The sequence below is a fragment of the Augochlora pura genome, chromosome 7, assembly GCF_028453695.1.
Source record: "Augochlora pura isolate Apur16 chromosome 7, APUR_v2.2.1, whole genome shotgun sequence".
In the NCBI taxonomy this organism is placed as follows: Eukaryota; Metazoa; Arthropoda; class Insecta; order Hymenoptera; family Halictidae; genus Augochlora; species Augochlora pura.
This window is the reverse complement of record NC_135778.1, coordinates 14182514-14209305: the sequence shown is the minus strand read 5'-3', so window position 1 is coordinate 14209305 and position 26792 is coordinate 14182514. Positions and strand designations below refer to the sequence as shown.

At 39.3% G+C, this 26792-nt stretch overlaps 1 protein-coding gene across 6 annotated transcripts in view; it reads left to right on the top strand.

Annotated features, from left to right (window-relative positions):
- The window catches only part of LOC144473563 (dystrophin, isoforms A/C/F/G/H), an 856126-nt gene that overhangs the window by 818679 nt on the left and 10655 nt on the right, over positions 1-26792 (top strand). The gene's annotated exons all lie outside the window — the stretch shown is intronic.

The window sequence follows — 26792 nt, the reverse complement described above, 5'->3', positions numbered from 1 at the left end:
TATTTTATATCGTTTAATAAATGTCTGTTGCAAGAAAAGTATTGTATACATACATATTGTATATGATTCGAAGTGCACTACATCTGTAGACCTTTAATTTTTGTTTAGATGCAACAGTACACGTGCAATTAACAATTGCATCTTTAAATAGAAATGCATATGTTTTTCTTTTACACGGATCGATTCTTCTGTTCATTCTACGTAGAAAATGATTAGGGCACCATGGCAAAAATATTATTAGATCTCGAAATATTTTCAAATCATTTATCTTTCCCCTTTGGCATTTTTTCATAAATGCAATAATAACGGAATTATGACTTGAAACAATTGCGTGGACCATCCTGTATATATAATCTATACAAAATCTTCAAGATAAGTTATTTTGCTTGTATACAGGGTGTCCCAAAAATGATATAAATTCTTCTAATCTCCTCGTTGTCTATTTTTGCCACGAACGCACGAAATTCGGAGTTCAGCGATCGGAATGAAGAGAACGTAGGGCGCGGACGGGTGATGAGCAGAACCGGGAATAAGAAACCGCGGGAAAGTCAAAAAAACGGTGGAAGAGAGACGAGAGTCGAGTTTGTGTTATTACCCCGTTGGAGAGTGCTCGCCGCGGATAAAACCGAGAACGTTACAATATCGCCGCGAAATGTTAGGCGTTTTATTGGCCCGGCGGAATCTCCGAAGCTCTCCGGTTAAGTGCTAAAATATTGCGAATACTTTCTCCCCCCGCGCGGTGTGTTCCCGGGCGAAATATCAGCATTGTCGTGTCGCCCGGCAAGGTGCAACGACCTTTCGCGAATGTGGATCGCGCTTTGAAACCTGTTAGGACACTTCGTTCCCCGGATATATGGATATATCGACAGTCGAGCAACACGGCCGATGTGCATCGCCCGTAAACATCGATGTTATTGCATTTAATTCTGCGCCGGTGCGCCGCGCGCGTCTGTTCTCGCGCTGCGCGAAAAAAGCACCCGCGATAGCACCCGGTCCTAAACTCGAGACATTTCAACGAGCGGCGTCCTTGAATCGAGAAGTAGACTGGCGCTGGCGGCTTCATGGTCGCCAGTTTTAACCCCTTTCCGCTCTAACCACAAAAATTGCTTTCGCAATACCGCCAATGCGGCTAGAAATTCGATGCGTGCAATGATCTGCGTTTCTGTTGCACCTACTGCTTAACCCCTTTGCACTATAATAAAGAGTCAGGCTCGTGGTAAAGGTTTTATGCAAGATCTACTGAATATGAATATTATTAATTTAATAATAAAACACAGTTAAACAAAATTAAATAAAGGCAAAACAAGAACCAAAACTTGTCTGGTCCTACTAGAAAAATTATTAAGTACGAATGGGTTCAAATCGTCACAGCATGAAAGCAGCAATAGTGCAAGAGGTTAGATCTAAATTTACGTTGTAATTAGGAGATTTCATGATCCTTAAGGATTCAGAATTTCAATTTAATAAAATAATTATTGAATAATATTAAAAATAAAAACTTATAGAAAATTGCATAGTCGTATAGATGTGCACAGCTTAGAAGTTAATCAGTTCGTTAACTTTAAAATTTACGTAACTAAGAATTTTGCAAGTTAGTTCCAGAAGCAATAACACTGCAAAAAGCACAATTTTTATTGTAAGATGGAATGCGAGTAAGTTTAGCTAGGCGAGAAACGAAAGGAAACTTTCAATGTTTTATTTGGAAAAAACAATTTCCTCTCTGGACAATTTTGCTTAGTCATACCATGGTCTATGTAATTGAGAATACGAGTTCTCCGAATGGCACTCGTACACGTTTTGTTCTTCCTCTCGATCTTTTATTTCTCTCTCCTTTTGCAACTCGTTCGCGTTCTACTCTCACTATATCGCGACTTCTTCATACTTCACACAAACTGTACGAACGCACGCATTTACATAATGAGAATATATACTACATAATAAGAATATATAATACATAAATGTTAGTACATGATAAGAATATATAATACAGAGTCGTTAATATATAATAAGGATATATACAATACATAATCGTTAATATAATACATAATAAGAATATATAATAATCGCTATTTATATACTATTATTATTATTATTATTTTGTTTAAAGCAGATTGGTAATTTTACAATTTGTCAGGTATATCTTACACCGGGTTAAATACCATAAAACAATAAATATCAGATAAACTCATTAAGCGGGAAATTAAATTATATATACATTGGTTGCAATATTCATTACCTCGCATATACGCATCGATCATACTTCAGCCAACATCAGATATACGATATAGATAACCGCGTCGGCACGATACGTTAATGAATATGAACTATCTGTGAACCTACAGATCAAATAGTAACATACGACGTTGTTGCGACTATGAACTAACAACAAGGAAACTACATGTTCATTGAACATCGAAGTAGCGTGATACGTTGACAGCGGCAGATGAAAAATATGTCAAAGTGGCGTCAAATCGTGCGACAAGTGGACATTGAAACGATTAATTGCTGCAATCGTGCACGCTCTTGGGCAACACAGTGGTCGCCCACTTGTTAAGCGGTCTGAGATTATACAGATAGACAATCGTGTTAAGGATCTCCGATTTCAAACGTCCTTTCAACTTGTATTACACGGCGAGAGCGGAGCGACTTGTTCCAGATTTACACCGCAAGAAATGTTTCGAGCGGGCGTTTGCGCTAAAGTGGAGCACAGACGTTAGACGACGTTCTAGACGTCATGACTAATCCTTTACAGAGTCTTACGAAGTCATTGTTAAGGTTCATTATTGAACTTCATTATTCCTTTCTAGCCTTCAATTTTTGACGATTTTGTTGTCTGAACAAAAATGAAGAAATTTGCAGAAATTTAGAAACAGGTGCTGGACTAAAACAGAATTCAGGATCGTCGTGATATTAATCCTTCACACTTGGCAAAGATTCAAATATATTTATTGGCAAAGTAATAAATAACCTTTTAACAAAAATATAAAAACTGTCTAAAAAAAAAATTTTACAAAATATTGTATTGATACAATAATATGAATTATAATCAATATCTTCAAACTAATTTGTTACTAATAACTAGATCGCAAATTGCGCATTAAAATTTCTATATTTGCTATTCATTTCTGAATTATTCTTTCCATATAACTACAAATACGATAAAACTCCATTAAATCTCATTAACGTTCTCCATGTATTACCGTTGATATATTGAACATTGGAAGCTTGCGCCGATTGCGTGGAAATGGTACAGCAAATTTTAATTGCCGGTAACTCTTTCATTTATCTTTCATGGTAGATCGTTTAATTAGAAAGGTAATATCATTAGAGCGCATACAAAATGAATGCAAAAGTTCGTTTTAAATTTTCTATTGCATTCGCCTTAATATCTTATCGATACCATCATTACATCGAGATATCGATAAGATCGCGATATTATTGATATTTATCGCCAACAATGTCGACCGCCGCATCTCTTCTCGGAATCTGCCGCTGCAGCCGTAAAGTCGATTGGCTGAAGTGCGAATCCCGTGGACTCGATTCACACGCCGGTCTCTCTCTCTCTCTCGACCCTGTTCGGTCGCCATTCATTGCGCTCATCCGAGAGGAAGCTGAGATGTAACGAGAAAACAAGGGCCAGAGAGTCGGAGAATCGTCATGGTACGCGCGGCGCGGCTTCTAGATTAGAAGGTTCCCGTACGGGGAGGGGTTGGGGGTCCGAGGGAGCAACGAGGAATTTTAATGGGGGCAACGGGGCTGGTCTTCTCAATGGGAAAATTGTACCGGAAGTCGCAACGGCGGCGCGGCGCAGGCCGGTGGAGCGAACGCAGGGGTTAAAGGCCCATTAAGTGCGCCGCAATCTCGTCCTGCGTCGCGCTCGGCTATCTGCGGGAAGAAGAGGGATAGCTTTGCTGGAAACGACGAGGGTCGAGGGAACGAAGGTCGTGGGGACAAGGGTCGTGGATCGCGAAGGGAGGAGAAAGGACCGGCCGAGTATGGGGTTCGAGTGTAAAATGCGCGCGGGGGCCGACAAATGTCGTCGCCTAAACTGCCGTAAATGCGGAAGCGGGTTTGACGCAGGGGGTGCTAAAAGACTGGGAATACGCTGAAACGGCGAGAGCCCGGCGTTCGTTTATACGAACGCTCGGTCAATTGATCGCTCGTAAATTAATTGAGGAGCTTGCAAGAAACGGCGAAGCGGTGTTCGACGATTTTTACGTTTCGCTGGGATGCGCGGTGAGTCGAAAACGTTTTCGCACCTACACCCTTTAAAACGAAGTAACATCTTTGTGATTGGATCATGCGATCTAAATTTTGTTGATACTTCAAGTCTTTTTGCTCGAAGCCATTTTAACCGTAAATACTGAAATAATTCCCCTGGCTGATAATGTTTTCATTTTATGCAACGAAGTGCACTTTTATGCATACAAAATTAATTCTTGCGACTTCGCTATTTAACAAATTTTTTTAAATCTAAACTTTATTGATATAAAAATGATCTTGAGGCGTGATAGAACAATTTTAGTGATGCCTCAGTCATCACTCGAGTGCAAAGGGTTAACGATTGAAGTCAAATATAGATGATGAAAATTTCAGTAATAAAAATCAATTTAGGATAACTTCTTAAAAAATGTGTCATAATTATATTATTAACAAAAATTATCCCATTGACGTTAGCTGTCGCATAATCCATATCCTAGTAACAAAATTATTTAATAAAATAAAAATGTACACTTCTTAGCACTTATTTATCCAAGAACCGAATGTCATAAACCACTCTTCAGTAGGAAATAAATAATAAGCGATACCCAACGCAATATAGCAAACCAAAAACAGCGCAGGGTACATATACCCATTAAAATATTAAGCTACATAGACGAAAGTTTGATGAATCAGAAGGCTAAAGTTAAACGGACGCTTTGTAGAAGTTATAAGCTCGCTATTCGGTCCGTGGTCGGACAGAAGTTGGACTTTTATGAAGTTTCGCAGCGCACATGTGTTAAAAACATACGTTCCGCAAAACTGAAATGGTCCACGGAATGCAGGAAGCTCGCCCCCGGAGGTTCGTGCTTGATAAAAAGTTTATAGTCTCGAGCAGCGGCGCGTTACACGCGAAGTAACATAATTGCAATTGTGGTTTTCCATTTGCGGCGTCCGAGACTTCTCTCCGCCGTCCTTCTTCTTCCCCCTTCGCGGCGGACGTTCGACGTTGATCCAGCGACCGCATCCTAGTCGATGAAAACTGATATTTTCGTTGACCCTTTTCATTTGTCTCGGTTGGATTTTTAACCACTTGTACCGGCAGAAAATTCACCGATGCTTTTACCATAACAACAAGTGTAACTTGTTGGGAGACGTCGCACAGCGTTCGACGCCTCGGAGAAATCAGAAGAAGATTTATATTTTCTAAACTAATTTAATCATTTCACTACGTCAGTGTCGTCCGCCGAAGTACGGTCACTGAACGAAAGCTCGCGCCAGAAATATGCACAATGCGTGCAATTTTCCGTATATACGTTTTTCTTAGTTTTAACCCTTTGCACTCGAAGCCATCTCAACTGCAAATCTGAAATAATTTTTCCGGTTTCTAGTATTTCCATTTCATATAACAAAATTGATTCTATGGATATAAAATTGAGTCTCGTGACTCATATAACATTTACACTTTCAATAATTTTTTTTAAATCTAAGCTTTGGCGATATTTATAAAAATAATTTTGGAACGTGTTTCAGCAATTTTAATGGCGTCGCAGAGTCACCACTCGGGCGCGTAGGGTTAAATAACAACTGTGCTGAATAAAACAATCATTGTTATAATGTAACAAGTATATTTACATTTTTAATATGAAAGGACCTACAAAATTATTAAAATACAAAATTATTTTTGTATTTTGCTTACGTACCACGTCGTTGGCGATTCTGTGACAAAAGGATTCTGACGTGCGTGGCACGTCTTTTCCAGCGCGAGTGGTTAAATCATGATGAAAAAAGTAGGAGAGAGAGAGAGAGAGAAAGGGAGAGCACAGGTCGATGATCCGGCAAATCGAATAATCGGCTCAGAGCGAAATTACGAGGTGCGCGTGAAACTCATTTAGGCCGAGTCTGCAATTAAACGCGCCACACAACACTGCCGATTGTCATGCCCCGCAACTGCGGCCCCTGTAATATTATTCTTCCTTCTGTTTCATACTTTTTCCAGCCCGTAACAGCCTTCGTTAAACATAATCACGAGTAATTTGCATTTAAGCGCATCTGCTTGGTGGCCGTGTAATTCAATTAATTTAACAAGACCAAGTGACGAAATTCGCCCGCCGCCTTTTTAAAACTTCAGTATTTACGGTAATTGCGCATCTGTCATTCTTCGAAATCGTCTCAATTATTTTCTATGACTTTGCTCCATTGTTCGGTTGACTGCCGAATTTCTTAATGAGAAAATACGGTGATTTTGATACATTTCTTGCATTTCTTCCAATGTATAGAAACTTGTACTGTAGAACGTCGATCATCCGAAGTAAACAACTATAACGCTTTATTTATTGCATGTAAAAAGCAAATGATGAAGTAACCTTGAATAATGAAAAAAATAAGAAAATATAATGTAAAAATTAAGTTAATCTTGTTTTTTGGTTCTTTGACATATGTCATATGCAAGTCTTGTCTAAATTAAGGGTCGTTCATAAGGGCGTTCGTCTACATATTTTTAGCTGAAATTTACGTGAATATTATTATTTACTTCTCTACTTATACAACTAAATATTTCCAGAGAACATTGAAAGCTTTTTGATATGAAACGAATGAAAAATATGTAATCCATGATTATTAAAATAAGCCTTATCGATCCCAAAACGCTAGGTCTTATCGATTCTTTACAACAATTCCTCAAAGATATGGAAATAAATCTGGAAGCAAGACACTAGAAAGTCCCCTCGAATCCGTGTTTTCGTTAACACGAATTATGCAAAGATTGACGAATTGTCGCGAGCGAGCCAACACACTCGCGTACGCAAGAAACAAGTGTTACACGCCCGTATTGAACAGGAACGACGGAGAACAGCGTCTAGAGCTCGTCGGGCTTGGGCTTTTGAAGAAAACGGGGGCCGAGGAAAAAGGTCAAGATGGATGTGGAACACGTCGCCGTAAACAAGAGAGGAGAGCAGACTCGACTGGAGACGGTCGGCTACGCGGAAAGCGAGATGTAAAGAATTCCCGCGAGCAACGTCGAAGAGCAGAGGCAGCCCAAGAAGCAGCAGAGAAGCAGCACCACCGGCACCAGCGGCAGCACGCGTTCGCGTCTTTCACTGGGGCGAGAGCGTGGGCGGTACTTAATTACTTCAACGTAGCCGTCCGCGGTGCGGTGTGATCATTACCAAACGTAATTAAAATCTCGTGTCGTCCGGCAAATTAATTTCACGGCTAACGGATCACGACGGAACGGGACTCGGCCGGAAAGTTCCGCCCGCTGATCAATTAATCGTTAATTTATTTTTGCAGAATTGTGAAATAACGTGGAAAATCGGTAACGGGGTCGAGGGATGAGGGCCGGCGAGCTATATTAAAAGTTTCCGTTCTCCCTCTCTCTCTCTCTACCTTTGCTTGTGTAAACCGAAACCGTGACTTTTAGCGGACAAATTCGATGGGAAATTCTGCTTGATCGTTTAATTCCCGCCGCGCGGATTAGCATGTTTGCAGAGGAGTCCGTGCTTCTTTCTTATCGTCTTCCGGTGATGAGTGTTACACTTTGTATCATTAGCGGTAGAAATTATGTCGGTGCTCTTTGATAATAAATTATTTATAACAACGGTTAGAATCGCTGTTTTATAACGTTTAAATTCGCTTAGGGGTCCCAATTCCCGAAGTTGTCTAGAAAACCACCATTTTCGCTACTTCGGCGATAATCAATTACTTTTACGTCTAATTTAATCGTTCAACATTCTGGAAATACCAGAGAACTAAATAATATGAAATGCAAGTGTGGCCACTCGCCGACAGATGAATTTCTTTCCCAAAAGCTACTTAAGATCATCCCCGTTTCTATATACACCGCGAAATCGTCATTTTACCTTTATCTAAGGCAAGGCCCGCTAGAAAGCCTTACTGACGAGTCCACTAGCGAGCCCGGGGCCGAGACACTCCTCCCTCTCCTTTTCCTCACTCCTCGCTAAACCAAAAAGTCAAGACCCCTAAAATCGCCACACAAAAAACAGCGAATTTCTACGTAAATTACAACCGAACATATACAAAAACTTATGCTTAATGTGTCGGTAATTGGAATTCTTATCAGTTCGCAATAAAAACGAATATACCCAATGGGATAGACTATGGCAAACAGGCCATAGGATAGTCTATCCTATGGCGATAGGATAGACTATCGCGTTTCGTTAGCCGTAGGCATTCTCGCTATCGCCTTTCATTTCCTGGCCCCCTAATGCTCTATCCCGAAGAGGCAGTTCTGCTTTGGAAGAGGGGCCGCTGTATACAACACAATACCTCGCCACTGATACGCGCAAGCATCGCTCAGATGGCGGTTATCACTTTCGCTGGACGGCTCAAAGGGTTAACAGCAACGATCCGGCTTGTCCCCGTAATCACAGCGTTGCGTTAACACAAGCACGATAATTATTGTTAGCGCATACACTAGCAGGTCCGCGCCCCGCCAGGGTTCGCCAAGTGGCGTAGAGCACAGAGAACGAAAAGGAGGGTGAACAGACAATTGCGCGTAATTAACACTAGGGCCAGCCGCGTCTCGTTCCCCGGGACAAACCGTTGCGTATCGGTGGCTGTGTTGCCGTCGCTGTTCCTGTTGCTTTTACCCTACCTCTCGCCTGTGTCTCTGTCTCTTCTCCTAACCCACCCCATCCCTCTCCCGCTTCCCCTCCGCGACCGCAGATAGTATCGCGGAAATTGCACTTACCGTTTCTCCGTCTGCTAATCCGATTCCCGTAGGGTGAATCCGCGAAACAGAGGCGTCGCAGCTAAGATCGGAACCCGTTACCCCAGGTATTATGACGAGGAACAGGGAGCACGGCGAGGCAATTTCGATGAAATACTACTCGGGTATCTCAACATCCGATTGCACACCCTCCATCGCACAGTGTGGGAAAGTGACGAAGTTGTAAAGAAAAATCGAATGGTGTGCGACACATTTAAATTGTTCCAGTCACGTTACAACTCGTTAATGATACTGAAACGTGTTTCAAATAAAAGTTGAATTGATTAAAGACTGGAAGGTTAATCTCATTTTTAATGGAGTTATTTTATCTGTAAAAGTACTGAACCACTTATTGCGATAGATCATTGGTTAGAGAGATATTTAACCCTCTGCACTCGAAGCCATTTTATGCCTAAATCTAAAATAACTATTATAACCAGCTGCATTTCCATTTTATATAACTTAGTACAATTTATGTATATGAGATTGAGTCTTGTGACTCGTAGAACTGTTACGCTTTTAACAGTCTTTTAATTAGGAGAGTTTTTAATAATGTCAACATTATTTTGGAAATGATGTAACAATTTACATTGGTGCCATTCGAGTGCAAACGGTTAAATATTTCAACCCTGTATATCGGTATTTATTCACAAACAATTAAAATTTAAACAGAACATTAAAAATTTTATTTTAAAAAATAGTAAATTTAGTAAAAAACTGGATGATAAATAAACTGTTTATAAAACTAACGATAATATCGGTGATTCGATGTCCTGACCTTCGTCGATCTTCGATGCATGAATACGATGATTCGTACCGATTGCAATTCTAATAAGCGTTTCTCGGACAGTAATGTGTCTCGTATCGCGAAGGACACGTGCAGTCAATTTTGCCGATGTGTCGTGGGAAGGGCATGCGCGTGCTCGTGCACGCTAGTTCGGATTTGTGGCGGCGCGAAAGAACGGAGATATGAGGCCGGAATCGGTTCCCGTTTCACTCGTCCTGTTGCTGGTCGGATTCAATGCTATCCCGCCCGGGGGATCGCTTGGGAATATTCGGTGTGTAGTGTATAGTATTCCGATTTGGAGGGATGCGATCCAGTTGAACGGATCGATGGTTTGGGGGGAGAACGACGGGACTTGAGGAAATAGGGGTGTCTCTAGGATCGGTGATGGGACAGCGGGCTCTGAATGATAGTCATTTCGCGAGATTCGGATGTTTGCCGCCGGGGAACGGAGACGGCTCCTGACTGGGAAAGCTGTTCGAAGTTGCATTCATATTCGGTCACAAAGGGTCTGATTCTTAGCTACGGTACAATGGATTCTTATTGGATTTTCGAGTGTGATTCCCGTCCTAGGTATTAAACTCTATTTCCAGCTGGTCCTTACAGCTATCCCAGGGGGTGTCTCTCGTGTCGTACCTGTTTTCTTGTAATATGTGTTTGTATGCACGAAAATATTATTGAAGTTAATCTAATTTAACACGACGACATTAACAAGACATTTCAAGATCATTAAAACCGATCTTGACCCTCTAACGCCGTGATTGCCACGCAAAAATCCAGAAAATTTTAAAAAAATTCAAGCAACGCATTTTAAGCAATTAAATTTTACTACGTAAATTACTTTTGCAATATTCTTATGTTTTGCAAATTCTAATAAAATTAGAGAGATATAATAAATTAACCCTAAAACGCTTAAAATATTAGAAAGTATTAGGAAAGAAAATCCTGTAAACATTATTTTATCTGTTCAAGGTATGTTTATATATACAATACCATTCAATAATACATTTACTGTATAAAAGAACGTTATTAGAACAGAAAAGCATGCTTAAAATTTTTCCAATATTTCTAGACTCTCCCTTAAGCATGGTTAACGTGAAAATTAATTTCCCATCCTAAGCAAATAATTCCGATATTTGCATATGGCCGCCGTGCTAGTTAAGGTGTCAAACTGCATATTTACCAGAGGGTGTTCTTCTCGTGTCTTAAAACTTATGTATATCCTATTAGAGGTTAATTATAGGATTGTTATCTGAAGGGTGCGCAATGTGTGGTCTCTTTCAAGGGTTTCGACCGCGGCGAAAGGGTGAACAGCATCGTGTCACGGCGTCGAAGAAAGTCGACAGGGCAGTGATAAATGAATTAGCCGAAAGCCGCGGAACGTTAAGTTCGGGCCGCCTAATCGGACGAGGACTAGTCAGTTTAACAGACAATCGGGTGTAATTAACACCGTGCCGCAGCGTCGTCGTTGGGAAACAACCGGCTGCGTGGCGTATCAGTATCTCTCTCTCTCGGCTTGCCCTCCCCTCGTGTCGCAGATACAATCACGGAAATTGCTCTTACCGTCTCGCCGACTGTTAATCCGATTCTCGTGTAGCATTTCCACTCCTGGCTCCGGCGACTAACTCCAGATGACTGATTCGAGATAAGGAATAGATGACCGGATCGAGATAAGGGAACATGATACAGCGTCGCTACCAACGATCGTGGGGGGGGGGGGCTGTTTACCCGCGAGCGAGAGGCCAACTTTCAGGGAACGCGTTCGGGCGGCCGTGGAAAGTCCATTTTTTGCTTTCGCGTGATTCGCGTACAATGATTTTACTCGTTTCTGCGAGAACAAAATATACTTATAGATGATATAATAATAATAATAATTATTATTATTATTATACTTTATTAACCCTTTGCTCGCCGTAGGTGCCGCTATTGCGACATTTGCTAGCAGCGCACTAACTCTATTGGCGCTGCTGTTGCGCCACTGATTGTCCTTAATAAAACCGTTAAATGTAAATTTCAAATTCCCTTCTATCAGAAACTATATTAATGAAATAAATGAATTGTTATTATTAATTCAAGACCTTTTTTTATGCAAAACAAAAGTTCAATTTTCAGGTGCGTCAAAACGAAAATGTCTCCGAGTTGCTGCACTCTTAAATATAAAAAGCATTCGGAGTGTAAAGGGTTAACGGGCTAGTAAGGCCCTTTTGAATTACATGCAGTTAATGTACATAATCCAGAGTAACCTTATAAATAATATATAAAAAGATACCATTATTTCTTATTATTTCACAAATAAATTCACGGGATAAAATATTCACATATATATATATTTATAAGAAGCTAATTGAAAAATGGGACAGTATCGCAAAAACTTTCTGTTTCGAACAAATCACAAGCTTTTCCAGAGTCAGTCGAATAAAACAAAGATATAAGATATTATTCTATACACACCGAGTTACCTCAAAAATTGTTTAAACGGTCTTTGGCCAGTTTTTTAGGCGTGGGGTTACTCCACTGTACTTCGAAACTCGGTCACATCGAAATGCATGCCTCCCATGTTCTCGGTCAAAAGTTTGCTGAAAAGACACGCTCTTGTTGCCGTGATACATTATTTGCTGACGCGAAGGAAGTGTCTTGCGATAACAGTCGAATAAATGAAACGCGGATTTCGCAGGAGCTTCATTCCTTTGATTGCGTTGACGATTACTGCATTCGTTTATTTATGTCAGCATTGGTCTGCTTTCGTAAGAGAATTGAAAGGTATAGGATAACAAGGTGAAGCTTGAACAAGTGGATGGAAATACTTGCGCAAAGATTAATTACTCGTACAATTTATTTCACAATTATTTCTCTAGATATAGTAAACTATAGATGTACAAAGCAGTTGGTTCACTATTTTTTACGTAATATAATATTCATAATTAAGCTATTAGGAATTTTTGCAACGTTGCGTAATATTCTATATCATTTGAGAAATGTTATTGGTAATTTTGATATAACTCACGATCGATCTATTTGATGTATTTTATGTTATTTGTCTATAAATGCTCGTTAGTTAATTAATAACTCGACGCTAGTTAGTTTAAGCTGCGAGTAAACGTGGCAGTCTTTTAACAAAACGTGTGTGACCAGTGATTCGCGTGTCTGTGATATTGAATATTTGACAGCCACTTGTTCTTTTGATACTCGGAGTGTAAAGTGCTTGAAATATAAATAATGTACTTTCATCGATAAAACAAAATAGGTTAAAAAAATATCTTCGTATGGGTTATGTAATATACATAAATTGTTGCAGACCGTTCATCTGTGTTTGAAACAGCATTTATATCATATATCATACAGGAAATTCTATTGGCAGATACGTTATAATTATTACCTTATTTTCTTCGAATTGAATGTAGCAATTTAGATGAATGTTTAATGACGATTACACAAAAATTAAAGCGATGCCTGTAGTTTCTGCTTGAAGAATATATCGGCCGGGTCGTAATAAATTTTAACACGCATTTATTGCATCCCAGGACGCTATTAAAATCGTCAGGATAACGTCGCCGGAGTGGCGTCAGCGGTAAACGTTAAAGAGGAAAACGATCCCCCATAACGCTGATATTGCGGCAGGTATCCCTGCTGATTATACCAAGAAATTGTGTTTATCATCGCGGTTCGGTGTTTTAGTCTTCTCGTCGGCCATGCCCATCGTTCAATAATGAATTTCTAAATTACACGTTGTCGTCATTAATGTTTCATCTTTCGAAATTTACAGCGGAATTACGCTTCGGATTATTTCGTCAGACATCGAGATTAGAAATATGTCAATCGAATGTTGTATTATTGGTATGGGATCTAAACTATGTTAAATTTATAAATTAGATATTTTATTACTTCTAAATTATGTTTGCAAACTGTAAGTGTGCGATGGATCCACGGTTATCGAAAATTCATTCATAGTGAAGAAATAGAATTGTTAAGTAGTTAAAGTGCTAGATTAAATATTGTTGTATATTTTAACCCCTTTCACTACAACTCCTTTTTTAGCACTTATTTGTCTTTAATATTTTCCTTAACAGGGCCAGCTAATTTCTGTTTCTTGTAGTGTCTTTATTTATTTTCGTTTCTGGACTTTGATAACGAAATAAATTCGATTTGATTTCGATTTACAAGAAATGAATTATATTCATATTTGGCAGATATTGCATGAAATCTTTATCACGAGTCCGACTAGTTATTTTAATTAATAAGTGTCATATGCAAATTACCTTAGATAATATTGAAATGTACAACATGTTTATATAACAAAGATTTCAAATACCGGAGCTTCGGATAATCGCGGTTCCCGTATAAAGGCTTCCGACGTAATACAATAGACTTTCTTGAATACACTCAGTACAGTGTACATTCCAGTGTTTGGTCCTGCACTATTTTTTCCAAAAATTTATTATCAATTCGCTCTCACTGGACTCGTTTGAAAGAGATTTTGCTAGCATACTGCGGGCCGTATGTATTTACTTAGTTTCAGCAAACATGAATCGCGGACCAACGATACGTAACCAACGTGTGTGCGCGAATGTTCAAAGCGGAATAAAGTAAAAAATAAATTAATTAACGTCCTATGCAGCTTTTACTCTACTGCGAATCAAATGGAATCTTTAACAGAGAAAATACGTAAGCTCCTCAATACGAAGAAACATGCGCAATTTATTAACAATCCTGTTACGGTCAAAGGACGAAGTTCTTCGACGAGTTCGGTAAATAGAAGAATGTTTAAAAAGCAGCTGCACAAATAAGAATTTGTGCAAGAACTCAATGTTTCCTCGACGTCCTATGTCCGAACGTGTGCCAAGAAAATTTTTGCTCCTGAGAATTTAACACTAGATTTAGCAGACCAGTCAATCTGACTGGTTTTGATAGAAATAGGTATACTTAACCTATTGGTTATTTAACCCTTGCCGTATTTTAACGAGTCAGACTCGTGACGGAGATTTGCATTAATATCCTGTTAAGCATGACTGTTATTCCTTTCTTTTAAATCAGATTAAAATTATGTTCTCTTGCAATCAATATTTAATCACTCTAGTAAACGTAGACACAAAATAAATATAAATTTTCTTGTTCTCCTAAGAAATTATTATAATCGAAACGGTACTTACCATTGTAATTAGGAAGAAAATGGTACGGTAAGGGGCTGAATTGCTGGTAAATCTAGTGTTAATGCCACGAAATCGAGAATATCTCCCGTCATATTCAGTTTACCGTGTTCAACATTTGAATGTGTAGTTGAAATTCGACAGTCCCTAACTCCGTCGTTTGCGCAGCTAATTTCGTATTCGCTAATCGATTTACTTTCCCCCGGAGAATCTTGTTCCGCGGATACCGTGTGCGTCAAACAGTAAATCCAATTAAAGACACGTCGCCTGGCACTTGCGTTAGTCCTGAGGATTTTTGTTTTAACGACGAAATATCGCCGACCTCGGTTACCCCTGCACAATAAATACAAATTAAGGGATCCCGTGAAAACTCCTGTCTTCCGAAAATGATCAATGCGTTGAAGTAAAAATAATACATTCGGTAGAACGAACTTGTTTACGCGGTTATAATAGTAAATATATTAGTGCCGAATGCTGTTATATTGTTCTTGATCGCAAAACGTGTTACAGTCTAATATAGAATTCTATGTAAATTTAAAATAATCGAAGGATAAAGGAAATTACTTTGGTTGTAGCCATCTTCCAGCTTGTCTCTAAAACAAATCGTATAATATACTTCTTCGTAAATGCAACGAATACGAAGAACGATACCCATTATTTACAATGTAAAGATTCCGCGATGCATCGACAATCCCCTGAAAATAAAAGAAGCATTGTTTCGCCCTGAAAAAGAACCGTCGGTAGATCGTTGATGCACATGCACTTCTATTCATAAAGTTTTCGGACGCATTTTCCGCGACAAAGTGCACGTCTCGGTGATAAATATTTGCAGAAAATATCGAGAAGGTCGAAGATATCGATGGCTGGATCGGATCGGGTCCCATTCACGGAAACATATTCTAAACGGATCCTCGTTTTAAGAGCATCTGTCGGTACAATGGAATTTCATGCGGGAACGGACAGGAATACTTCGTCTCCTACTGCACAGCCCCACCACCACCCACCCACCCTGGGGGTAAAAAGCGTTCCATCGTATCCGGTAGACACGCTTTCGCGGGCCACGAAATATTTTTATCAATTCCGTGCGTATATGTATCTCTGCCAGCGGCGTCACCGGAATATTTCACCGTTCGAGGGATGACATAAATCAGGCGGCCGCGCGCGAGCCGCTTTAATGATCTCTAAGTAAATGAGGCTAATGAATATCTTTTTCCGATGGCCGACTTCCAAGCTCGGCTATCCCATATTTTTGCAATAACCACTGTCACGCGACGGTACATTTTTCTTTCGTGTCTGTTTTTGTAATAGAAACATGCATTTTTCTGATTCCGTCGTCGTAAAATGTACACACGTCTGTCGCGACGTTATTCCACGGATATTGTGAACATTTTTTTGTCGGTCACGAAGTTTGGCATTTTACCAATTTCAGATGAGCAGCTACCGAACGTGCGAGCTTCGATCATATTATCGATAATATATTTTACTTTCTTTCGTTGTTATAGCTGATTTAGTTCTTTTGATTTTAACGCCTATATTCGGTTTATGCGCGGAAAGTAGGACAAATTTCGGTAAGCTATCGAGAAATATTGTTAAACGTGTTGCAAAGACTCAACTCATCAGGTTAAAATAATCAACCGCAACGTAATTTCTGCTAAATGAATTATAAATATATCATAATCGTTAAATAAGTCGTGACATTAAAAAGTTTGCAATGGACAAAGATGTAATAACTTGTGCAAAGCTGTTGGTGTATAACAATTTTCTGCGATCTAACAAACTTAACTTTCGTTTACTGAATAGGAGAAAGATTAGTAACAAAATCTTGGCTATTTTTAATCACGTTGGAGCTATTAACTGCGAGATGTGCGAAATATTATTCTAATTTCATGAAATTTATTAATTATAAAGAACTACTTTCGTATTGTAATAATATTGAATCATTTTGTTGCCCTATTGCAAGTTAGATTTCAAAACGAAAGGTATTATATGAATCTATTAAATTCATATAAATCCTTAACGCGATCACGATCCGTACATTCCACCCTACTGATTTTCAAATCGCGCCGAACCGGACGGCTGCAGAGTCGAATCGCTCTGACCTCTGCGGCCATCATCGCGGGATTTAAATTCCCGTGGTGGTATCGGAATACTTTCGCGTCTCGAGTTATTTTTACCGCTTCGCCGTTTTCACGGACACCGACTTTCTTCTCTAATAAGGTTCGCGAGACGAGGAACGCCGACTCCTCCGGCAACGATCTCGGGATTCCTTACACGCGTGTCGAACGTTCGGAACGGTCACGCCCGCCGTTCAAGCGGCGTTCAGGCTCGGACTTGGTTCGCCGAACTTCCGCGAACCCGTCCGACTTCTAGGTATTTAATAATCGTAAAAATGACAAATGGTCCTCGTCAACGGCCCGATCAATTCGCTTTATCGAATGCGCTAGCCCACCCGTCATAATCTATGCAAATAATTCCGATAAATCGTTGGACAATTATTCCGCCGAATAAATCGTTTGTCCGAGTGCTGTACGGTACGTCGAGTTAATTACACCCGAATTTCTCTACGTGGACTCGCGTTATGAACTTATCCCCTATCCGTGACAGTTTCGCTATACAATATCACGCCTGATTCTTTAAAATTGTTCTTTCGCAATAACTTAAACGTGTATTGAGGTTTTTGTTGTTTCGAAATTTTTTTATTTTTCACACTAAATCTACCGAGCACTAGAAGTAACTAATACGTGTTGCTTTATAAAAATGACAAGCTTAATGTTATTTAGACTTTTTGGCCTTTTTGTCATAGTGTACCCTTCAATTTAGAAATTTGTTCCAATGACTTCCTATAATTTTTTTATAATTTCAACAGATTTAAAATATTCTCAAGATTATTTTCTGAATATTCGAGGAATTAAGTAATGCAATTAAGCATTTTGTTCAATCGTTCAAAATATTGATATTATAGATGAAATATTGGTTTGAATAATCATCCCCTTTTCTTTGCAAAACATAGATTCTGCATAATAGAAAGATAGAATAGATATAATTCTGCATAATATAGATTCATGCATTATTATCAATGAAAGTCACTTCTTATTTAGAATTTATGAGCAACCAATGTGATATTTTTGTTTTAGAAATTAACACATACATGTCAGGATAAATGTGCATAATAAGCGCTACTGTACATGGCTTTCATTGTTTCTAAGCTGTACAATACAAACTGTACATTCTTTGTTTCAAAGCTGTCATTTAATTGGTCTATGAAAGAATAGAAATCAAAAATTGATCGATCCTCGCATTGGTCGGATCGATGGTACGATCGAGGGATCGACGAAACGCGGTATAGGATCACAGGATAGACAGTTAAGGTGAAGGTCTAGGGTACTTCGGCGCTGCTACGAGGCCAGATTTATAATAGATGCACGTGGCGTACTGCCAACAGCCAGGCGCCACAATATTGCCGCTTAGTCACCTCTCGGCCCAGGCCTTCCTCTTTGTCCTCCGGCTCTCTGCAGAGCGTAATAAATAACAGAAACGATCGCCGGAAAACTGAATATTTATGAGTGGAATTCGGTGGCCGCCATGTCTGCGCGCCTCTTCTCCCGTTCTTCGCTTTGATCCTCTTTTAGTTTCCCCGGGACATCCTGCCGTTTCAACCTCCTGTCGCCGTGACAGGTATATTTGCCTTGTTAAAGCATCGTGACACAGGTATTAGCCAGCCCGACGATGGTTTTATGGCGTTTTTTATCGCCGCCGCGCTCGAGTTTTTCGATTGAAAGCGAAAGGGCTCGCCGTTGCGGTCCGCATTTTCGGACGATAAAATCCTTACTTGTAACAGCGCTCCAAGTTGCCGAGCCATAAAACGAAACAGAAACTATACCGGGTTTCTATGTCCCTCTCGTGATCCGCGGGAAATCCTTTAACCCCCGAGCGGTCGACAACGAATCACATTGTAAAAATGATAATTCACTCCTGGTAAATCCTTTTTCTTTTCTTTCACTGTTCCACGCCATTGTCACTCGATAATTCGTAATAAGGGACACTTTTCACAGAATGATTAATGCTAGAGTACATAAGTTAAGAACGTGTATAAGGGTAGTTTATAAGGGTAGTGAAGTCGGTTACTATAGTGACTAATTAATATAAACAATTCATTTGCTTTCGAGCCTAACTAATTTTATGTTTATCCAATAATTCATATTAAATTTCTGTATCCTTTTACTTTCCTTATTTATGAGTAAAATTTTAGTATTTATCATTAGATAAAGTAACTCATAATAATAAGCTTTTCACAACCCTATATGACTTAGTTTTGGTTTTACACGTCCAACATTGCGTTTCTATTTCATTCCGCAGTAAAAGTTCAATTTCTCTTCTTAATCCAACTTTATATAATAATAAATACGAATAAAATATCTTTTGATTTGAGATCTAATACGACACGAACTTAACAGTCATTTTCGTAAAAATAACTATACCTGTTAAGGGTCAAGTAATATATTTTAGAGGCTTTTTGTCTGCTTTAATGCGTGTCCATAACTCTTTTTAAATGTTTCCTTTGATTGATCAAATAAACAAGTTGAAGCAAGTCAAACTGATTCAGCGCTGTTCGGCGTTGATCCGCTTTAGAGCAGTGCACTCACTTGTTGTAAGAAAGCATTACAATCGTAACGATTCTGAGAATAGCAACCGCAGCCTGCTCGACATGCTGGAATCATTACTTCGTTAAATAATCAAAGAACTTTCCTGTTGAGAACGTGTGCGAGAAACAAAGAGCTCGACGCAAGGAGCATAGTAATTTGTATTCGCTTGTACTGTTCATCGTTCCAATATTTTAAACACAAAAGAATAAAAGCTAAAAGTATCTTACTCGGCGTAATAAACATTTTTAGAAGTAATAACCAGACTGCGGATTTTTATGATAACTCCCATTTTTACGAAAATTGTTATTTTACAGAACTTGGAATTGGAGAAAAATTATCTTCGTTACTGACTTCTTTGCCATTAATAAATTCATGTAAAAATAAAAAAAATTTACATTCGTCGCATATTTGTAATTAGTATTCTAGATAAATATTTATTCGGAAAAATTCGAACAATGCTGAAACTATGCTCTGTATTCTCACCCGAACTAATGACTATTATTTTCAAATAGCCTCGAACAGAATGTCTCCAGCTACAGAGAACCCGTTGTCTGGTAAAGTTCCGACGCGAGCTACGATCTCCAAAAAATCTCGCCATCGTTCACTGTGCCTAAAACTTTCTCGAGACGACGGCGAATTTTTCCTTCGAAATCCCTCCGAAGAAAATTGCGCGACGCTCCGCTAATTACCGAATGGAGCATGCAACACCGAATGGAGTATTGGACGGCGCCAGACAATTAGCTTAGTAAATTCCGCGAAGAAGTTCGCCAGGACACGATACGGCTGTAGAGGTGGTGGGGCAGGGGGGGGGGCGAGGACGAGGGGCATGAAACGAGACGAAAGAGAGAAAGGAAGACGAGCGAAAGCACGGCCGAGTTAACTTTAATTGCCCGGTTGGCTACATAATAAATGACATTGCAGACGGGCCGGGCGGAGGAAAAATTGTTTCGTCCTCCGCCCCCCTTCAGCCCCGTTTCTGGCAAACGCCATAGTTCCTGCCGTTTATGCTTACGTCGTGTCGCACGGTCGTGTATCGGGTCCGAAAAGCTGGTTAAAATACCATTATTCATTGAACAGTAAAAAGAACATTTTTAACGTTAGTAATTTTCCAATTAATAATTTTCATTTGTCTATCATTACTTTTGCTAAGTTAAAATACTATAAGTTAAATAGGTAGATTTTAACACGTTCGTCGACCAGCGCCCAGCACCCAGGGCCCAAATTCGATGGTCAGAACGCATAGTATAACGTCATATTTTATACATTAAATATAAATTAGTGTATAACAAATATAGTAATGTATAAGCTTGTAGTATTTTTATCTGATATATTTTATATTTGCCGATACTTATTCCATTAAATTCCTGTGTTACAAATGGGACTTTCATTAATTAATTAAATAAATAATATAAATAAAATCTTGAATAAGAAGAATCGTCACTCATATTTTGGTGACGAGGCCCTCGCAAAAGCATACCTGTCACCCAGATATGGGTGACACGACAATGAACATTTTAAAATCGTTCATTGAAAATAATAATTTTGGCCAACGAAATCGAGCTAATAGTTCACTTACGCGTTGAAACGATTTCGTGAACGACGCGAATTTTCGGGGAATTTGGGCTTATCGACGCCACAGTAATCTTATTTCCGTGCGTACATTCATCTTGGCCAAGCCACTTTCGACGCCCGGGCGTTCTTTAACATCGGGAATTTATTTCCGGAATTAAATCTTCCCCCGTGTCTGTCGCGAGTAAGATCGACTCCCAATTGGCTGAACCAGTTTTTCCACCCTCTTTGCGCAATATGTTTCGTTTGGCTGACGTTCACGCAGGATTTCTTGTAGCGGGAAAAATTCGATAGGAATTTAATTAACGTGTAATAGAAGCACGGCAGAGTGGGATGATAGTGGTTTGGAATTGATCGATAAACGACAGGGGAACAAAAATATATATTATATAGTTGTACGGTGAGATGACGATGTAACGAGACTTTTTCAGATTTTGCAAACTTGCTTATTAATTGGAAGGGTTATTAATTTTCTTGCAAGTCAATTTTTATGAATGGAGATGTTATTTAACATGTTTAGTAGTCATTGGTTTAGTCAACAATTTTTAAGTCTGAATGAATAATTTTGAAGAAAAGTAATTTCAATATCTGTGATTGGCAACTAATACTACGAGTTATTTCTCATCCTGTTTTCCTTAAAAAAAAAATTCTGACTTTTAAAGAAGAATTTTTTCTGTTTCATTTTGACGCAACTAGCTCCATTAACTATTCTTACGATCATTCCACCTGTTGTTTACTCTACAGAACGACGGTGCGTGCTAGACACGTTCTCACGTGCTCTCAAATGACTCGTATGATTCATATCTGTAACGAGATATCATCGCGATGGACTTTTTTGCGCGATACTCGGCAAAAAGAAAAAGCAAATCGTCGGATCGCATCGGGCCGAAACAGAACACGTATTCACCTCCGCGCGGAACCGTGGCCAGGGGTTGCAATTACGACGTCGCTAACTGCGCGCAGCTAATTAGGTTTATTGACACCTGCGGTCGGAACGGTGTCAGGGAAGTACAGTACGGAGACTGTTGTAACGGGATTCTCGAGTAGGAGAGTGAACTATTACAATGTAACGGCTGACTCAAGGTTTCTACGGGTAAATTTACCTCCAGTGTCAGTTTTGATTAAAATTTTACCTGTCGTTGATTATTTAATTGGCTACGTAGAACCGACAATTAGCCATTGAGAAGTTGTTAATGAGTTCTTTAGCTCTGATAATAAATTATAATCGTGATTCAATAAGCTTCAAGCATTTGATATATTTTTGTTGAGTATGAACTAGCGGATTCAGAAGTCTCTAAAAATTGCAGCAATTTATTTAACGAAACAAATAATGTATAATTTACTATGACCAGGGATCGTATACTGTTATAATAACCATAATTATTGACGACTTAATATATTGAACAATTTCAAAAAGTTTTATAACGTTTACATTTTATTTTAGTGCAGAACATTTTCTATTTTAAACTAATTTAATTCCAATTTCTGTCAGCCAATTCACAAAGGTTTATAACATTGTATTGTGTTGCTCGTATACGGCTAACATGTCATTACCAATTTCAATACAATATATGCAACCTGACAAACATTTTTATTTCAACAACACGGAAACATTACATCAATAACTGTTACCGTTGCGAAACAGATGTCCACCATGATCCATTAACCTTTTCTGCGGGCATGCTTCCCTAAGCGATTTTCTTTTATAGATAAGAACGCGAAATTCTGTTTCACTGCTTTCACGTTCACGCTGAGTCGACGTCACACTTTATGACTCGGTCGTGATATAAAATTCATTTCTAGAATAATTTGCATCGTTATAGATTTTCCATATCTCCAAGAAAATGTTTACACATGCGGCGGTATGTTTTCAATTAATTCGAGAAGGGAACCAGATAAATCGATGGCATACTTTACGAAAATATTCTCTGAAAGACGTTTGATCAAATTCAAATTATTACGAAGAATTGCCACGGATAAAAATTAAACAGCTCGAAATTGTATAGATATAGGCAATACAATGTAACCTTTGGCAATGATAAACCTTATATAAATTACTTTTAAGTATTTAGAAGTAATTAAAATGCACCTAAAGATGCATAAATAGAGTCTGTAAGCACAAAAGAGATAATATCAAAAATAAAAGCTAATATAGGTTTCAGATCGTGTATAAGAAATACGTGTAAATGATATTATTCAATAATTTACCGCGTGAAAAAGGAATTCGCATAATAGAGGACCGCGTAAATCGAGGGACAGCTGTGTTTCATTTTGTTCTTGGGTTCCGTCAACTGCAACTGTGATTAATGGACGGAAACGAAACAAGTAGTCATAGATTATTAGAACCGTTTCCTGCTAACTCATTATTATTCAGATTGCGACGCGACGTTACCCGCCGCGTGCCTCGATTTCCTCATATTCGAGGCGCGAAGGAATCGCCAAGAAGTTTATATTGTTTCATCCCGGGAAATCCTTTGTCAACGCACTCGCAGTCGATGCTCGCATCGGTGACAAACTCGTACAAACTTCGGGAATCGACTTTTCCCGCTGTCTTTTTCTTCGTTTTCCGCTTTAAGAACGCGCGCGCCGCTGGATGCCGAACAAGCGCCGCTTAAAAGTACTTTCATAGCGGGACGACTAATTAGAGCGATTTAGCGTCCGTCGTCGACGTTTATTTGGAATGCAAATGCTCTGCCCCCTCCCCCAACCCTTTCACCCCACCGTACACAGCCCCCGACGCCGGCTTCCTCCGTTTCCTCCTCGTTGCTCTTTCCCCATTTTCCCTCTTTCGCCTCTTTCTCGCTTCGTTCTAACCGACTTTCCGTCCTCTGTTTACGCCTTTCTCTCCCTCTCTTTATTCATTCCGCCTATTATTTCCACTTTCGGTCTACTCCTCGCTGTTCGCTCCGTCCCCCGTTCTCGCATTTCCCGTTCTCCATTTCTGCCTGTTCTTCCTTTCATTTCTTCAGCCGTCCCTCTCTTCATTCTCCCTTTCACAGTTCCTTCGTTGTTCTTTCTGTCTGTTTCATTCTTCGTCTATTTCATTTATTCTTTGATGAATCTCGCAGAGATTCTGTCGATTTAGGAAGACAATTATTGTAAGAACCTTTTACTTATCCGAGATCATTCACTTACACTGGTACTGTTACGCATTAGAGAATGTCCAAGTTATTATTACAATATGGGAAGTGGGCGAAATTCGTCTTTTTGCAGATAACATTCGCTTACTTGTGATAAAATGATTTGAAATTAAAAAATTCAACGATAGATAACTGCATGACTGTTGGGATGAATTTTTGCTCGGAAAAGTAGTTAAATTAAACTACTAACAAGGTAACTAACATCCGCACAGGAGTTAATTTAGAATGCGGTAAGGTAAATGTGATCTACAGAAGGATTAATTTGCAAAATCTGCAGAAGCGTTCTTCTCCAAAAATTTCAGATAAAAATTTCAAAGTGCTCCAGGAAGCGAAAGAGAGAACGCGACACGGTCGATGTTTCAACGGAACAGCCGTGGCGCTCGCAACCCTTTAATACGTTATTTTGGCCGTAGTAATTTACACCCCAATTTTACTTCCCATCACGAGGAAAATTTCGAAGTGCCTCGGGAAAGCGTCCGTGCCATGCGAACGATTTTCTTTTCTGGCGGTGGTTTGTTCGCCCCTTTCGTCGCAACCGCCGCCGTTCTCGCTTCGGCCCGGGGTTAGGTTAGACTGCGAAAAGGTGGTGACGAGAAACGGCCAATGGAAGGACGGAACGCTTGAATGGACGGTAATCGAATGAATGGAGAGAGAGCCGACTGTGGATGCTTTCGGTTCGTCAGACCCGGCTGAAAAGGGATGTTAGATGTTGTTTAAGGGTTATTGTTGCGCCCTCTTTTGTCCCGCGAGTTCACGACGCAATCCGTTCCACCGTTTCATCGTTAAACGTAATTTATTGCAGTAGAAAAAAAATAGGAACGCGTCGTCTTCCTGTCTGTTAACCCGTAGCGTTACCCTTTTACTGTTCAACCGTTTGAGTGCCACGCGTCTTTGCTGTTTTTCCGTCCAAAAGTATGTTATAGAAGGGTAGAATTTACCTGTAACCTAATGTTTAGCAATTGTAGCTTTATCATGCGAACCTATACAGGATATAAGAATGAATAAACGGTGAATGAACAAACCTTGACGAATGAACATTTTCCATGTTATTTCGTGTTTTCATATAGATTTTGAGAATCAAATTCTCCCAGTTTCAGAAGAAACGAAAGTTTTTTTCGAGATGTACACGGGTTCGGCGCCGCGCGACTTGCCCGCAATTTCCACTGAATTTTAACGGCAACGATTATTCACGGCTGACCCGCATACGTATGACCGCGCGAAACCCGGTAAACCATAAACGTGGTTTTCGTGACCATAAACTTCTGCTCCGACAATTACGCTTGTAACTTTCTTTTCGGCCCGCAAACGCGGCCCGTCGTTCTCGTAGAAACGCTCGTCCGGATCGTTTGCGGGCGAGCGCTCTATTTTCGGTGCGAACCACGGGAACAGAAGCACGATAGATTCATTTTATACGTAAACATTGTTTTATTATTGCTAGACTGAAATTATGATAGCGTAGATTTTCTTTTCTAGAAAGTAAGAGTATGATTATTAATATTTGTAGATATAAAATTGGTCGTCAGAAAATATCTGTAGACATTTCTATAAATTAAAAATTTTAGAAATTTAGATTTAACCCTTTGCACTCGAATAGTGACTCTGAGACATCACTAAAATTATTCTATTAGGTTTCAAATTAATTTTTATAACAGTAAAGTTTAGATTTAAAAAATTGTTGAGTACGCAGAAAAGTGCGCTTTATTGCATACTATAGAAATACTATGAGCCATTGAAATTGTTTCACATTCACAGTTAAAATAGCTTCGAGTGCAAAGGGTTAATAATATGAAACTTGAATTTAATAATTACACGAATCGTAAGCTTGTGAACATGAGAGTAATACTGCGTGGACAAAACATGATTATTTTCAATTGGTTACGTTGTAGTACCTAACATTTATGATAAATGAATTATATAATTGCATCGTACTAGATAAATGTCAGAAAAATTGTATGACAGTAATTACTAATAACAAGTAATCAATAATCGTTGTTGGTATACTTAAGTTGGCGGTAAGTCTAGTGTTAATTTTGTAAAATAAATTTCTGAAAAATTATGCCGTACCGTTTATTGGTCAGCGAGCAGAGACAAAGTTGATACAAATTGATAATGACACGTGTACGTAAGAACTTTCTTGAACAAACTTCAACTTCCAGTCGTTATCGCGATTACGATAGACACGATGTAACTTCTAAACCAAATGCATAAAATTATGAACGAATCTGCGTACAAAGCTATTCATTCGACCAAGTAGCGGTTAATAACCTGTTCGCGAGGAGAGCATCGAAGGAAAAGTCGTACGTTTTAACGAGGTCTAACTTTCCGCGAGCGTCCTTTTTTCTTGTAGTCGCACCTGTAGCGACCAGTAGTTCCGTGTTTCTTTACTTCTTTTTTTAACTCTTTTTGTTTCTCCTTTACAACGACCCTCTTAATTACGTATCCTTTTTGTCATCCATAAATTAATTATTCCCATAGCCCCCGTGTAATTTACGAAATGTAAACACTTCAGCGTGAAATATAAAGCGATATACATTTTCACAGCGTGCGCGACGGAAAATAAGTTATCGCATGCATTACGTTCGA